General features: G+C 43.4%; 1 pseudogene; it reads right to left on the bottom strand.

The window, feature by feature from the left end:
* Positions 1–12,979: 12,979 nt before the first annotated feature.
* LOC102432762 overlaps positions 12,980–17,148 on the bottom strand; it is a 5,865-nt pseudogene continuing 1,696 nt past the window's right edge.

The following is a 17,148-nucleotide window of genomic DNA, read 5'->3' as shown; positions in this document are numbered from 1 at the left end:
GACCGCTTCCGGGTCGCTGTGAGCGGGAGCAAGGCATGCTGGGAGAGCGGCCGCGCCCCCGGAGGCGCGGCGCTGCTCGGCGCCCCCTGGTGTTCGGGAGACGCCACGACAGCACTATGAGAAAATGTTCTCATTTTAAGCCCCGGAATTACCACGTAGAGCTAAGGAAACAAATGATTTATGCCTTAATACCATTCACATATACATAAAATATATTTTAAAATCCAACAGCACATATTTGCACAAACTCCATAAACATGTACAGATCAACTCATGGGAAGAAATCTTCAATACTTCAAAGGTATCCATTCTCCTCAAATGGATTTGTAATGCAATTCCAATAAAATTTCCAACAGTGTTTTGAGTGGAGCATGACAGATTGATTCTATAATTTATATTGAAATTAAAAGGGTCAAGGATAGCCACAATACTAAAGAAGAAGAATAAGGTGAAAGGACTTGCCCTTCCAGATATCAAGTATTACTATAAATTTGTGGTGATTAAGACTCTGTGCTATTGGTGCCAGGATAGACAAATTGTCCAATGAAAGAAGACAGAATCCTGAAAGAGATTGATGAATACATATGGCCCAAGAAGCTTTCAGATCAACTAGAGGGATGAAGGGACTATTCAATAATGGTTATGGGATCATTGATTTTCCACAGCAAGAAAATAACATCAGATATCTACTGTACAAAAAGCACAAAAATCAATTCCAGATGGAGCAGGGACTTAAGTATAAAAGCAAAACTTTAAAACTGTTCGAAGAAAATGTGGGTGAATATATTTCAGACCTCAGGGTAGAGAAATATTTCTTAAAATAGACAAAACCCACTCATCAAGGTAGAAGAATTGATGAATTTATTACAGTAGAACTTAGGGTTTCTGTATATCATAAGTCATGATGAAGAGAGTAGAGAGCTATATATGAGCAGAAGTTATTTGCAATACATTGTGATTGAAAACATTTATATCTCTAAATATTTTTTTAAAACTACAAAAAATAAGGAAACACCCAACTAACCTGATGAACAAACTGGTAAAATAAATAAATAGGCATTCTACAGAAAAGAAAATATGGTGAGAAAGCATTTAAAATTATTTTTAAACTTATTAGTAAATCAGAAAAATCTAAATCAAGAGAATTACTCTTACACACTTTGGTGGGTATGTGAAATTCAAAATACTTTGGAAAATAATTTGGTATTGTGAAATTGAACTTTTCTGTAGTTTATTTTCCATCAATCCCACTTTTAGATATGTATTCACCTGTGCACTAAGAGACATATAAGATTGCTCAAAAATACATTGACGTATTTTTCATAATATAAAAAAAAATCCCTGGAAACATCCTAAGTGTTCATTCACAGAACCACACCTACATGTATAACAACTTAGATAAGTCTAAGTGACAAACCAAGTCTTCAGAACAGTGCTTATGAAACCTGAACACATGGGTATCTTGTTGAAATGAAGATCCTCATTTAGCAAATCCAGATTGTGCATTTCCAACAAGATTTTGGGTGATGCTTCTGCTTCTGTACAAAGATTAAACTTTGATTATCTAGGTGCTAAGACTACATGTGGTAAATACCCTCTTTATGGAGTTCAAGACCAAGCTACATCACTGTGTTATTTAGGTAAACAGTACCTACCTATGGCATAACCTAACAAAAAAGGCAATCATACAATTCGGGGTAGTGATTATTAGTTGGGGGAACGGGACTTGGAGGACTGTGTAGATACATACAAGCTATTGGTAATGTTGTAGTTCTTAAGTTGTATGGTGGACCATGGATTTTGTCATACTGACTAGCTCTGTAATCTTGACCTCAACCTTGTGATACCGGTTCGTAATCAATAAAAAGACAAGATTAGGTCAGTAGGCATTTTCAACCCTCACTATTCACCAGAATCACTTGGGGGAGATTTAAAAACCACCTATACCTACTTCCAATTGCCAAATATTCTTATTTCATTGGTCTGCTTAAATTGTGGGTATTGATGTTCACTCAAAGGTTGCCGTGTGGTGCTAATGTGTGACTAGATTTGAGAACCGTTGTAAGTCACAGAACACCATTAAAGTTCTCTTTGATGTTAGTAGTCTGTGATTTGAACATAAAATATTTTTTTTCTTATGAATTGCTCTTGTTGGAAAGGGTTTCCTGGTTCAGCTTAAAAATCATGTCCTTCAGTAATTAAAATAGGGGCTTTTAAACTGTAATCTTCCTCACTAATTGGAGCTTTGTCATCTGGCTCACTATTGTTTTCCTGTTTTCTGGTACAATGCCCGGCAGAGTTGTCACTTAATGCACAGGCCTGTAAAGGTACCAGTGAATAATGGTTCACTGAGCTCTGTTTTCACTGAGTATTAGCCAGAAGTCTCCTCCAGGCTAATTTTCCTCTCTCCCTGGGCTCCCAGAGCAATTTACATTTACTGCATTGAGGCACGGCTACTTAGTACAATTGTTTGTTTGCAGATCTGCCTCTCCCACTACACTGGGAGCTCCTCAGGGCCAGGGTCAGGGTTGAATTAAGTTTAGACCCTTAGAGCTTAGTCCAGTGCCTCAGTAACTGTTTAGTAACGTGGTAGATAAATGATTGTTGAAAACATTTCTACGGTGTATTGTGACCCTTTGCTGCTTCACCCCTGGTCATAATGTAATCACTCAGGAGTCAGGTCTTCGGCAGAAGCATCTCTGTTTTCTGCAGAGCCTGTTCTGCAGAAAGTAGACTTGATATTTTATTGATTGATTGATTGATTGATTTCAGAGAGAAAGGGGGAGAGAGAGAGAGAGAGAGAGAGAGAGAGAGACATCAATAATGAGAGAATCATCAATAATGAGAGAATCATTGATCAGCTGCCTCCTGTACACCCCCTACTGGATTTTGAGCCCTCAATCCCGGCATGTGCCCTTGTCTGGAATCAAACCCGGGACCCTTCAGTCCACAGGCTGATGCTCTATCCACTGAGCCAAACCAGCTAGGGCTAGACTGAATATTTTAGAGTAATTTTAGGTTCACAGAAAAATTGAGCAGAAAGTACTGAGAGTTTCTGCACCCCCACATGCACAGCCTTCCCTACTACCAACATCCTGTACATGTGTTGTAATTGATTAACCTACATGGATACAGTATTATCACTGAAAGTCCGTAGTTGACACTAGGGCTCACTCTTTGAGTTTGTTTTTAATGGTTTTGATAAATGTGCACTGACATGCAGCCACCATTAAAGTATTATACAGAAGAGTTTCAGTGACCTCCACATCCCCACTGGCAACCACTGGTCTTCTTATTGTCCCTCATAGTGTTGCCATTTCCAGAGTGTCACGTCGTTGAAATCATACAGTATGTAGCCTTTTCAGATTGGCTTTGCTCACCTAGTTTTATAGTTACGTTTCCTCCAGACCTTGTTGTGGCTTGATAACTCATGTAGTTTTAGCACTGAATAATATCCTACTGTCTGGCGGTTTTGAGAGAGGAGACTTAGAGTGCAGCCTAAGAGCACAGGGTCTTACCTAAGGTCCAGTTTCAGTGCCACCAGCTGAAAACTCTGAGCCTTTGGTTAGGGCACCAAACCTCAGTTTTCTAATATGGAGATATTGGTAACATTTACTACATAGGATTCAAATGAGAGCTAAGCAAGTTAATACATGTAAACTACCTTAGAATCTGGTACATAGTGAGTGCTGTATAATATATAAATGTTTGCTCTTATTTTTATTATTATTTTAATTTTTTTCCTTTTCTGCATGTTTTCTTTTAAAAAAAAAAATCTTTATCATTGAAAGTGTATAAGTCCCCCTTTCCCTCCCATGGACTTCATCTAGCCTGCCCCCACCCCCTACCCCAGGCTCTTATTTTTAATGAGAAGCTAAAAATTTGTTTTTTTCACTGGACAACATTTTTAAGGCTCTTGGGCCTCTACATTTTCAAACTCTCCCTTGTTAGGGTGGAAGAGGCGGGGAGAACTTTGGCGAAGAAGGAGAAATCCTTCCAAACATGACAGACGTGGAACACACAAGGCTATCAACAGGATTCCCGGGAGCCTCCTTGCCACTCCATCATCCGCACAAAACCATGTTCCTGCGGCTCAGGTGTGTGTTCTGTAGCTGTCTGCACCAGGGACTTGTCAGGGGTGAAATGAAAAATTTTATCATTCTTTCTCATTTTTCTTGATGTCTCAGTCATTGAGGGTTTCACATTCAGGGCCGTTTGGGTGTCATCAACACATCAAGTTTAAAGAGGAAAGATGATGAATCGTGAATGTTTATGAGGAAATGGCAGCAATTATAATGATGGTAATGAAGAGGGAAGTGAAGAGATTGGCCCGGTGGGATGTTTCTGGGAGCCTAGGACAGTGGAGGGAAATGCTCCGGTGGATGTGGGCATTACCATTGCACCAAGATGGATGGAACGTCTTACCCAGCAGCCCTTCCAGATTCATTATTATTATTTTTTTAGAACTATGCCTTGTGGAACCAGGTTTGCAAGTTTTACACTGAGTGAACAGCTATTTCTTATGTTAAGTTATTTCAGCTGTGGAATAGAGAATTGTTGAAATAAATGGCTGGGGAATTCGAATTGCATTCATTCTTGACATTGGTACTGACAAATAGCTTCATTCCCCCACTGAAATGGAAAGTTTACTAGACGGAGACACAGGCAGGATCTGGGGAGAGAGGGGGCATCAGCATCTTATTTTTACTGTAACTCTTCTAAGATGCTGTGAGAGAGTAAAATAAAATGCTATTCTGAAATCCCATTGGAATCCATCCCTTGCCCCATCCTCCACATTCGACTGGAAATAAAACCAATTAAAATGTTCATTTATAACCAGAATAAAACCCAACCAGACAACTGGTTATAATCGCATGAGCATGGAGTTCTCAGGAGGAATGGAGCTGGTAGGTGATGGAGGTGGCCTGAGAACTCAGCATTCTGATGAGTTGAGCTGGAGCACCTGCTAGTTTGAACCAGCCCACCAGGAGCTGGGCATCTCCATAGAGAAATGATTGATCCTGGGACGGTCTTATGGGATCTGGAGAACAGATTTGCCAGAGCCCTGAAAACTGTTCATATGAAAATTATGGATTCCTCCTTGACATTTCCTCAGTATTGGATGCCTCTCTCCTCCTTGTCAACAGAAATCACTGCAAGGGGAGATGCAAAGAGTGTGGCATTCTATGAAGCCATGACCAGTGGTTCAAATTTAAAGTTTGTTGCTGGATGTAGAGAGCCTCACTGAGATCCTTGTGTATTTGACGGTGGTAAATTATTTGAACTTGGCTCTAGGAGTCTCGCAGGAAAATTCTATTAGGTTTTCAATATCCACATTGTCAAGGAATTTTTGTGAGTGCATGATTCAGAGTTTAGACTCTTGGGACTGTGGTCCTTATGGTACTAGAAAGTGTCAAGGCTACTTATTTGACAACTAGAGGCCCAGTGCATGAAATTCATGCGGGGGGGGGGGGGGGAGGTCCCTCAGCACAGCCTGCGCCCTCTCGCAGTCCAGGAGCCCTCGGGGGATGTCCAACTGCGCAGAGGCGAGAGAGGCTCCTGCCACCTCCACTATGCTCACCCCAGCCGTGAGCCCAGCTTCTGGCTGAGCAGCGCTCCCCTTGTGGGAGCACACTGACCACCAGGGGGCAGCCCTGCATTGAGCATATGCCCACTGGTGGTCAGCTGTTCATCATAGCAACCGGTCATTCCACCATTCAATCAATTTACATATTAGCCTTTTATTATATAGGACAGCGGTTCTCAACCTGTGGGTCACGACCCCTTTGGCGGTCGAACGACCCTTTCACAGGGGTCGCCTAAGACCATCCTGCATATCAGATATTTACATGACGATTCATAATAGTAGCAACATTACAGTTATGAAGTAGCAACGAAAATAATTTTATGGTTGGGTCACAACATGAGGAACTGTATTTAAAGGGCTAGAAGGTTGAGAACCACTGATATAGGATGCCGATGACACCCAGGCATGGATAAGCTTGCAGTTTCATGTTCTGCTTAGCCATTAGTAGTGGGTTAATTTTAAAGTTTCATAAATAAAGGTTTTGAGATCCTCGCACATGACATGAGAGAGAAACATCTATCGGTTCCCTCCCAAATGTGCCCTGACCAGGGAAGGAACCCAAAACCTAGGTATGTGCCCTGACTGAGAATTGAACTATCAACCTTTTTGGTGTATGCCATGATGTTCCATCCAACTGAGCCATGGGCCTAGTAATTTTTTGCTAGATTTCAGACATTATGACTTTTCGTGGTGTTTGATGCTTTTGTACTTTTGTCAATATTCTTGAGTTTTGTTCTGGGGTGTATTTAAGTTACTTGTTAGCAATTTGACCTCCTCCAGTCTCACATTTAATTTCTGATATGCAGGACTAGAAAAGCATTTAATTGGAAGCTGATTTTTTTCCCCCCACCATTATGCCAGCAAAACCCTTCTGAGTACTCTTTTCAATGGACTGTTAATTAGGAAGCTGTCCCTTATGGCTAGTGAGCACAGGCATTGTTTCCAGCCCTATGGGAGCTTTGTGCCCGTTCTTTATAATCCTTTTTTTAAAATTAAATGCTGTTGGGGTGACATTGGTCAACATGAACATATAAGTTTCCTGTGTGGATTTCTAAATTATAAAATCTGTATATAGCACCATGTGCCCACCACCCAAAGTCAAATCTTCTCCTGTCACCTCATATTAGGACCTCTTCTCCCCCTAACCTCCCTCCCTCTGGCTTTATAATGCTTTTGTTTGCCTCTTTTCTGATCTTTCATAGCTTCCTCCCATGCATGTGTCCACAGCACTTAGTTGAATACTGTAGAGGAATTCTTTGCCGAACTCTGGACTTTTCCTTCTGTGCAACTCTCTCCTTATAGGCACTCTGCCTTACTAAACTCTAACTGCCTTTACCTCTATGGGCTCCCACCTTCATCTCCTTCATTCAAGGATGGTGCTGGGCTCTGCGGGAGTTCCCCCTTCTGAATCTCTCTAGGCAGCAGACTGGGCAATAATGGGGCTGACTTTATTTCTCATCACTCATCACTGTCCCTTGGTACCTAATGTCTATTGTCTTCAGGGCTATTATCTCATATATATGCCTTGATTTTTAGTTGTTTTAAATGGGAGCTTATATCCGGTTCCTGTTACTTCTTCTTGGACCAGTGTTTCTGTTTTGACTATTCTGGGGTATTGATAGACATACAGGGCATCTCAGCATCATATAGTATGCTGTTCCCTCTGCAGAAAACACTGTTCCACATGTTGTTCACCTAATTAACACCTATTGTTCTTTAAGTCTCAGCCCACATACAACTTTGTTCAGAAGCTTGTCCTATGACCATCTGTTCTTTTCTAACTTGCCCCTTTTAGATGAGTTATGGTATTCTGCACTTATTCACAGCTGTATTTCTATTTCCTGTCTTTCTTCACTGCTATATTATAAGCTCTATGAGGACAGAGGCATAGTTTTATTCCCTGCTGAAGCAAAGTAGGTTTAATAAATGGTTGATCAATAAATAAAAGATAAAGCAATTGTGTGTGGCAGAGACAATGGTACCTGGTGGGGAATGGGTATTCGGAATAAATATTAATTGTTGCTGGTGTGAATCACATGGTAGCTGATGAAAATTACTGACTAGACTTATCTATAAGCATATCTGAGATATTTCATAAAAAAGTCCAGAAATACTTCGGGGTCGAGGACATTCCTTTACAGAGGAATGAGGTATTTCATGGCCAAATTGGGGGGGCAAGAAGAGTCAGTAAAATGTAGGTTATTATTATGCTGGTGTGCTTGGGGATATAATACATTATATCATGCTATATATCATTATATACTACATCATAACATATAATTATTATAATACATATAATATATGATGTTATATAGGATAAACATATTTATATTAGTTTGTTGCTTGTTTTACCCTCAGGATGTAGCTCTATGAAGCCAGGTCCTTGGTTTGTCCTGTTCTCTGCCCCATCCCAGATTCTAGGGAAATCTTTTGTACGTAGTAGGTACTCAATAAATTTTGGTTAGATACATGAATAAGATATCTTTGGAGTACTCCATTTTAATTTTGTTTAAGCAGTATGCTGAACTGCTATATTTTTGTTTGTTTTTCTAAACACAATCAAGTGGAAATCAAATTACATTCTCTCTTCATTTTCCCATGCCTATAGGGAATCTGGCTACTGAGATTACAGTGGCTTAACTAGGGCTGCAATGTTCACCTGGTGGCAGCTTAACTTAATCGCAGTCAAATTACCTCTGAAGAAATTAACAGCCTTTCAAGAGCTGAGCTTGACAACGCAAACAGGTAGAAGCCCTAGGGTGTCTAGGTGTCCACACTGCGCCTGGCTCGGGAGATGAGAGCAGCACTACATTAAACAGTGGGGGGACATCATTAAGGCGTTGATTAAGCTGCTGTGTAGGGCAAAAATTATTTGGCCGAGAGGTGGCCATCGTCCTGCCGAAAACATCACTGCTTTGTTACTTATTACAAATTTCTGGTGATTTTTTTCTTCCTAAGTCAAAAATAGTAATAGGAAGTATTACTGTCTCAACATGAAGGTGGGCAGGATGAAGACTAGGATGTGCAGGCTGGGTGTTATAGTAGCAGTGAATGCACAAGGATTTATGTACACCTAAGAGGTAGATCTGTGGGGTCAGCTAAGGTCAAGTATAGGGTAGGGTGCTCAGTAGGGAGAGTTGAGCGCTGACCCTGAGAGGATCAGAGATATGGCCAAGAAGGACATCTGAAGATTAGCGGTCTGAGAAAGCATGTGTGGTATGGTGATGAGGGCAGAGTGAATAGTTTCCAGGGTGATCTGACTTAATCAAGAGAAGAACATCTTTCCCCAGAGCTGCTTTTAGTGAAAAGCTGAGCCCATGGCAGCTCTCGCTGCCTAGGTTGGGTACCACCTGGCTCCCCACTCCACTGCTATCTTGGCTCATAATGACAGTGAGTTCCAGATGAGAAAGGTTTGACTCTATCTCGGTATGGGATTTGATGTGTCTATCGGGGCAAAGCAGAAAATCAAATACCAGTGCATTCTCTATTCATGGTTGCTGTCAGGGCTCAGTGCACAGAACAGAAACCACTTTGGGCATCTTAAACAGAAAGGGACTTATTATGGGAAAGGGGGGGGGACTTCAAAATAATTGAAATTACTGCAAGAATAGAATCAAGAGTTGAAATTATTGAGCTCAAGGGTATAATGCGAGAGCTGCAATCCAGGGTCAGAAAGCCCCAGTCTCTGCTACAAATGCCTCTCGAGACCCATGACACTTGGGACTGGACACGGAAAGGTGACATCTGGCTGCCAGTACTGTGTCTTGATTCTCATGTTCAGGACTTTATCTGCCAGGGTGAACAACCATGGAAAGATGGACGCTGCCTTTTCTATAACTGCTGCTTATTTGGAAATGGACAACTTTGATTCTCTTATAAATAAATGGGGGAGGGTCATGTGCAATTGGAAATAAATGTCTGATAGAGTTGTTCAGTCGCTGGCTGGTGTCAGGCCAGCATCTCTGTGAATCTCTTTGCTTAATGCTTGTCATTTCTTGTTTTAGCAGATGGCGGCTGGAGATCCAGGCTTCATGTCCACATCCCCAAGGAGCAAGATATGAGAAAGGGGGAAAGATCCTGTCAGGTGCATTCATTCCTTTTCCCAACAAAGTACCATCCTCCCCAGGAGTGCCCTGCATGTGTGTCATTAGCCATAAATGTGTCCATCACGTGAACACTGTGAGCTTTCAAGGAGGATGCAGAAGCAACCATTCAACCAGACACCGTGACACCCCAAATAAAACCAAAGTTCAATCAGCAAAGAAGGGGGAAATGGATATTGACAATGTGACTAACAGTATCTAACTCAGTAGGATCCAACTCATTTTTCTTTATGTAGTGAACTAGGTTCCCGGAAGAGGAAAAAACAATTACTGATTTTACACAACAATCTTTAAATCATAACTCTCCCAGTTCATGGAACTGAGTGAAACAAATGCTAGCAATAGACCCATGCCATTTTCAGAATCGCTCTTTATTGCAATGAATAGTGCTGATGGGTTGAGCTCATTTTGGTAGCTGGATGCTTCCTACTCTAACAGAAGTCTTGTCTCAGGAGGCTCCTCAGCTATATATGCAAATATATTCCTGTCAAACCCTAACATCAGTTTGACATACATGCTTCACTATAGTTGAACCCCTGTGGAAATTATTCAGGTGAAGAGTAGGGCAGACAGAGAGGATGACACTACACAAATGTGGGCAAGAGCTGACATCGTAAAGAAATAAAAATTCAGTATAAGTATAAGAAGCCATGGAGAGATTGGCTAGAGAGATAGGAAGGGGCCATGTCATGCATAGGCTTGTAGGTTAATGGTAAGGATGGAAGACTTCTCTCTAAGTATAATAGAAGCTGTTAAGATACTTAGCTCATATAGAGTGTGTATTTGTTTCTACAAACTTCACTGGTGCAGTCATCTCTGGGAAAAAAAACAATTTAAATGTGTTCAAATATTTTTGTACAGTTGAATAAGTACTTTGTCAATTTCAATGTAGTCAATGAATTACTTAGGTATCCCCAGCACCTCGCACACCTGAGGAGGAAAATGCAGCCGTGTATACCAGAGAAGCTTTTGGTGGAGTTCTCTCTCCCCACCAACTGCACAGACACGCAGAGCTCTCTGGCAAGTAACCATCCCTTTCAGGGGGTGTGGTTTTCCTCGTGTACTTTTATACCATTACATAGGAGCTTCATTATCTGTATGTTTCCCAAAGTACTGCACCTAGCATGTCTGTTAAAGAAACCATTGTGCATTCTGACACTTGAAGTTGATTACTTTTCATCAACCTTTTAAAGAAAATATTTGGCTTTTTATATTGGTAATGAGGTGGTCGGGGCAGAGTGGATGGGAAGACAGCTGTCGCTTCAGTAGTCCAGGGGAGAGATTATGGGTCTTCAGATTAGGTTGTTGATGATGGACACAAAGGGCTGTGAATGGTTTCGGATGTATTTTGGAAATAAAATAGAATTAATGATGAACTTGGTTCAGAATGGCACACAGAGAGAATAATCCTATATAATAAAATCGTAATATGCAAATCGACCAAATGGCGAACGACCGGTTGCTATGACATGCACTGACCACCAGGGACAGATGCTCAATGTAGGAGCTGCTCCCTGGTGGTCAGTGTGCTCCCACAGGGGGAGCACCGCTCAGCCAGAAGCCAGGCTCATGGCTGGTGAGTGCAGCGGTGATGGGGGGAACCTCTCCTGCCTCCACTGCAGGCGGGCGGTAAGGAGCAAGGGATCCTGGATTGCTAGAGCCCCAGACTGCAAGAGGGATGTCTGACTGCCGGCTTAGGCTCGATCCCCAGGGGGAGTAAGCCTAAGCCGGCAGGTGGACATCCCCCAAGGGGTCCTGCACTGCAAGAGGGCGCAGGCCGGGCTGAGGGACCTCCCCCAACCCCCCAACTCTCCCACCCTAATCCATGAATCTCATGCACTGGGCCTCTAGTCTAGTATAATTTCGTAGTTGTGGGTAAAATAGTGTGGGCAGAGCACTGATTACACATTAATAATACCTGCTGCATGAATGAGAAAAAGGGGTACAACAGTCACAGCATGTACACGGCCTTACAGCTTTAAAATATTTAAACCTCACATCTTAGGATATTGGTAGGGCAGGGTTTATTATTCTACCTTCTTTACAGATGTGAAAACTGAGACTCACTCTCTCATAGAGGACTGGTTAGCGACAAACATGTGATATAGAAAAGGGAGAGGACAAGGCTAAAGAGGGGAGGTTAAAGGAAGGTGAGAACAGCTGTGGGCATGATGAAGTAAGCTACATTATTGGGCTGTGAGGGCAATACGGAGGAGGCACAATGGGCTCTTAGCAGTGTGGCTGTGAGGGATTAATTAAATAAAAGACTTTTTGGGGTTGATTACTTTGGACTGTTGGGGTATTTTTGTTTCTACATGATTCTAGGCAGAGGCTGAATTCATTAATGTATTATTATTAATATTGTTCGGCTACTGTCGTTTCCTTGGGCATAGTTGTGAAAGGTGACGTGAGCAAAGGCTGAGTGGGAAAGCAGGGCATGATTGGGAGCTGTGAACAAAAGGATTTGACCAGTGTTATGCTGGACTCTGTGAAAGACAAGGTTAGACAGGTCCACTGAATACGGGTTAGGAAAGGTCTGGAAAAAATGTGACTTGAAATCTTTACGAGCCAGATTTGTTAGAAACTGTCTCTCCCACTGAAAGAAATGTTATAAAATATAGAAAATTATTAAGATAAAAATATTCATAGTTCATCATTAAATTTTTTAATATTTTAGGGTATTTCTTTTAGCCTTGTGAATAGGTGCATGATATGTGTGTGTGTAAAAATAGCATATTTGAAATTATACTATTCATAGCATTTATAACCTATTTAAAGTGCTCTGTGAACACTTTTATGTTAAACTAGAGGCCCGGTGCACGGAATTCATGCAGGGGGGGGAGAGGCGGGGGGTGTGTGTTCCTCAGCCCGGCCTGCATCCTCTCACAATCCGGGACCTTTTGGGCGATGTCCGACTGCCAGTTTAGGTCTGATCCCGCAGATCAGGCCTAAACCGGCCGTCGGACATCCCTCTCGCAATCCGGGACCACTGGCTCCTAACCACTCTGCTTGCCAGCCTGATCCCCCTAACTGCTGGACCCAAATGTCACAGCCGAGGTTCTTGGAAGTGGCCCAGCAAAGTTCCTTCCTGCCTTCTTCCTGCCCTGACCCCACGTCTATGGCTTAAACGTCAGGGCACCAGGCTGGTGCTGAGCACCCCAGGGGCCTTTGTAAACATGGCAGGTACAGGCAGGAGGATCTTGGGGGAACTGTAGGAACTGGTGGGGGCAGCCAGAGCCAGGGGAGGGAAGTGGGGAAAGGGGGCATGAGGTGGAGGATGTATGCTCCTCTAACAGGGACTTAGAGGTACAGAGACTAAGAGAGACAGAGAGGACAGAGATGGGGATAGAGTGACAGGAAGAGAGAGACTCAGAGAAAGCAAGAGAGAGATTGAGACAGAGAAAGATTCACAAAGAAGAGAGACAGACAGAAAGATGGAGTCCTGCTCTGTATGAATCAGTGGGCTGGGAACCCGGGGCTTGCACTGGATGTGCCAGTGTGACGGTAAGTGCATCGTTGTATTGCAGGAGGGAGGGGTGCTGGTAATGCAGCACCAGCTCCTTCAGAGACCCATACAGGTTGTAGGGCTCTGCAAAACCCAAGCCAGTGGCCGTGCAGCAGATGACACAGTGCTTGGTATCGCCCTCCACCACCACAGAGCAGGCATCGCAGCCCCGCTGGCTGCTCTCACGGATGAGGAAGGTACCATCTGCTTGCCGTTCAGCATTTCCTCAGCCTGCGTGCGGTTGCTCTTGCCCACATACCAGGTTCGATCCTCATGGTGGGGGAGGTCATCCTCATTCTCCATCAGTGCATACTGGTCTTCAGTCTTATTTTTGATTCCCCAAAACTCGTTGATTTTCTTCTGCCGGGCGCCTTTCTGGCTGAGCCATAGGGGGCACTGCTCTCGGATCTTGCGCAGCTGCATGAGGTCTGGCTTCAGGCTGCTCATGCGCTGATCGATCTCCCGGTTGTCCAAGGCCTGTGTCTGCAGCTCCTGTTCCAGCTTCGTGCGGCTCGTGGATCTCAGCGATGCGGTTCTGAGTTCAGCGGGATCCTCCGCATCTCGTTTTCATTGCCCTCACGCCAAGCGCTCCAGGTACTCCTGGCTGCACTTCTCTTGAGTCTGGTCCTGCTCTTGAAAGATCTTAATGGTTTCATTGAAGGCTTCCATTGCGGTGGCTTCATCTGCAACTCCTGGGAGGTGCGTGTGTGCTCCTCGTGGAGCTGGTCGTACTCGCGGCTCTTGTCCCAGCTTCAAACCAAGGCAACAAACAAATAATTTCCCGCCAGGAGTCACGTCCAAATACTGCGAGACTGAGGACTAGCGGGCTGACTATGCACATGCGCAATAACAGGCTCACGTTCCAGCGGTAGGCGCCCAGGCTCCTCCACAATCCCACAATCCTCTGGTCACCCAGGCTCCTCCACGACCCCACAATCCTCTGGTCGCACACTTCCGGTTCTTCTAGCTCCTCCTTAAGCGGTGTTTCCTTCAGTCGCGTTGCAAGTCCAGGACCTGTAGTTGGAGAGGGTTTTTCTGTTTGGCGTTGATAGCTGTTCACTGTTTGGAATCAGTGACGTTTCGGGAGCACAGCCGCTGCCATGAACATGTGGGTCCCAAGCGGACTCATGAGACAACCGCCCGTTCAGTCCCCGGCTGGTGCCATCCTGGTTCGCAATGAGAAAGGTACTGTGCTGAGCCGTTTTCTAATTAGATTTTCCTCTTCCTTCCCCAGCACACTCCACACCTACTCCGGGCGATCACGCCAACCCCGCAGACCCTTAAGACCTTCCCCCCTGTTTCTTCGACTTTCCCCCCATCAAACTCGCACTCTATCTTTGTTGCCTAGGGGCGCCCCTAACCATCCCTGGGGGGTGGGGCCAGCCTGGGCCAGGGGCCTTGTGTTCTGGTCTCTGGTTGTTACCGTAGCTATTTTTTTTATACACTGAGTGGCCAGATTATTATGACCACCTGACATTTGTAGGCAAATTAGCCGTACACTGCATCGTATGGGATATGGAAGCCGAAGGCCTGTTCGAAACAGCTTTGCTGTCTGCAGTTACCAAGATAAAACGTCTCCAATTCGCACAGGAACACAAGGATTGGACAGTTGAGCATTGGAAAAAAGTCATGTGGTCCGATGAATCACGTTTCCAGTTGCATCATGCAGATGGCAGAGTGAGAATTTGGGGAAAACAGCATGCACCCCACATGCATGAGTACAACACTTTAAGCTGGTGGGGGCAGTGTTATGGTTTGGGGCATGTTTTCCTGGCATGATTTGGGCCCTTTAATTTGTGTGGAACAACATCTGAATAGCACAACATACGTAAGTATCGTTGCTGATCAAGTTCATCCTATCATGTTGATGGTGTATCCCAATGGAGATGGCTTCTTCCAATAAGACAATGCACCATGCCACCGTGCTTGTAATGTGCAGGAGTGGTTTCAAGAACATGAGGGAGACTGTACCTTGCTTAGGTGGCCCCCACAACCACCAGATCTCAATCCAATTGAGCGTTTGTGGGATGAAGTTAAAAGAGCCATCAGACAGCTGGTTCCACAACCATCAGATCTCACAGAACTGGACAGTGCTACTCAACAGGCATGGTGTCAGATTCCTCGCATCACCTCTCAACATCTCGTGGAGTCAATGCCAAGAAGAATTGCCACAGTATTGAAGGCAAAAGGTGGCCCAACGAAGTACTTATGGGGTGGTCATAATAATCTGGCCACTCAGTGTGTGTGTGTGTGTGTGTGTGTGTGTATTCTACATACAAAGGCTGTTAAATCACGTTGTTTACCCATATCGTCAGGAAAAAAATCACTTATATCGTCGTGGTAAACAACCTGCTTCCCTATTTATAATGGTCAGGCCCTCTAGCAAGTTCAGTGCGAAATTATAGCTAATTTGCCTACAAACGTTAGGTGGTCATAATAATCTGGACACGCAGTGTATACCTCAACTGAAAAAAAAGTAATGGGCACTTTTAGAACTCTTGGTTGATATTGCCAAACGTTTGGATCCCTTCATACACCTTTTAGCAGATGATCAGATTTCCAATTTCACTGCCTCCTCCCCAATACTAGAATTAACGTTTAAAACACGAAAAATAATGTCTAGTGGTTTAAATTTGCATATCTTTGTAAGCTTTGACAATTTTCATGTGCTTATTGGCCATTTTTCTCTTACAAATTAAATGTACGTGTTCAGTTTCTCTTCCTGTCCTGTCTTCATCATTTAAGACAGCTTGGACCCAACACAGAGCTATAACTAAATAAATATATTTACAATTGACTGAAAATCCATATGGGCTTCCACCCAGGAAGCAATAATGAATACAGTTTGTGGTTCCTCCTCTATTAATCTTCCCCAATTTAACAATTTCTCCAGTAAAATATAGTATTCAGAGAAAATGTGATCCTCCCCCCTTGCCCCCCCCCACTCCCTATAATCCCAGGAGACGTTCTCTCAGTTGAAACTTTTTTCTCTTCATTCTCACTGGTCTTCATACATCATTCGTAGGAACTCTTGGGTTACGTGAGGGCAGCGCATGGGCTGGGAGCTTATTGAATTCTAATTGCGTGTCTAAATGAATGAACCAGCCATGCAACTGCAAATGGAAGTCTTAAAAATAATAATTTGCATAATTAGCTGACAGGAAGGCCTGAGCTATTATTTAAGTTCACATATAACATGACACCGTCAAGTGTTCATTTATGCTCTGTTCTTTCCAGAATGATGGAGCTGTTTGAAAGTTTTATTCATGACTCATGCTTAGTCCCATGTTGTAGTGCTGATAATGTTGAGATAATGGGGATTTATAGTTAGCTCTGACAAGAGGCCATAAAACAAGTGACGGGATGTTTTCTCTGTTGCTACAAGCTCAATTTGTAACACAAAGTACTTAATAATTGTTATTAATGAACCCGCTGCGGTTGGTATGTAGACACAGCTGGAAATCACATCTGTTATCAGAAAGCCTGGGTTGAATAAAGCGTAGACACTGCAGGGAACTAACAGCTACAAAAGGAAATGACATCACAGACACCTAGGAAGTGCCCTTGGATGCTAGCTGCATGCAGACAGGAGAGATTTAGGACAGATTTTAGGAGAAACGACAGGGAATTTGGTTCTTTTTAAACATTAATTTTCCATATTGACCCCAGATATCTTCAGTTGTAGGCCAGAGTTCCACGGTCAGTCCCATGTGTTAAAATATCAGTCAATCTTATATCTTATTTTTTAGATAAACACAAATAAAAATAGTCCCCGTTCAAGCCTAGCAACCTGCCTCTCCAGGAGTACCTTCTGTGACTCCTCTTGAAACACTCAGCTGTTCTCCTCCAATTGGGTTCTTTGCCTTTGGTTTACAGGCTTCTGCTTTCCTGGCCGCGTGTTTTTCCTTGTTGTTACCTTCATTTGAGGCCACTTCCCTCAAAATGTTTCAAAA

This window comes from Myotis lucifugus, unplaced genomic scaffold, assembly GCF_000147115.1.
Source record: "Myotis lucifugus unplaced genomic scaffold, Myoluc2.0 scaffold_225, whole genome shotgun sequence".
NCBI classification, from domain to species: Eukaryota; Metazoa; Chordata; class Mammalia; order Chiroptera; family Vespertilionidae; genus Myotis; species Myotis lucifugus.
This window is presented reverse-complemented; position numbering and strand designations above follow the sequence as displayed.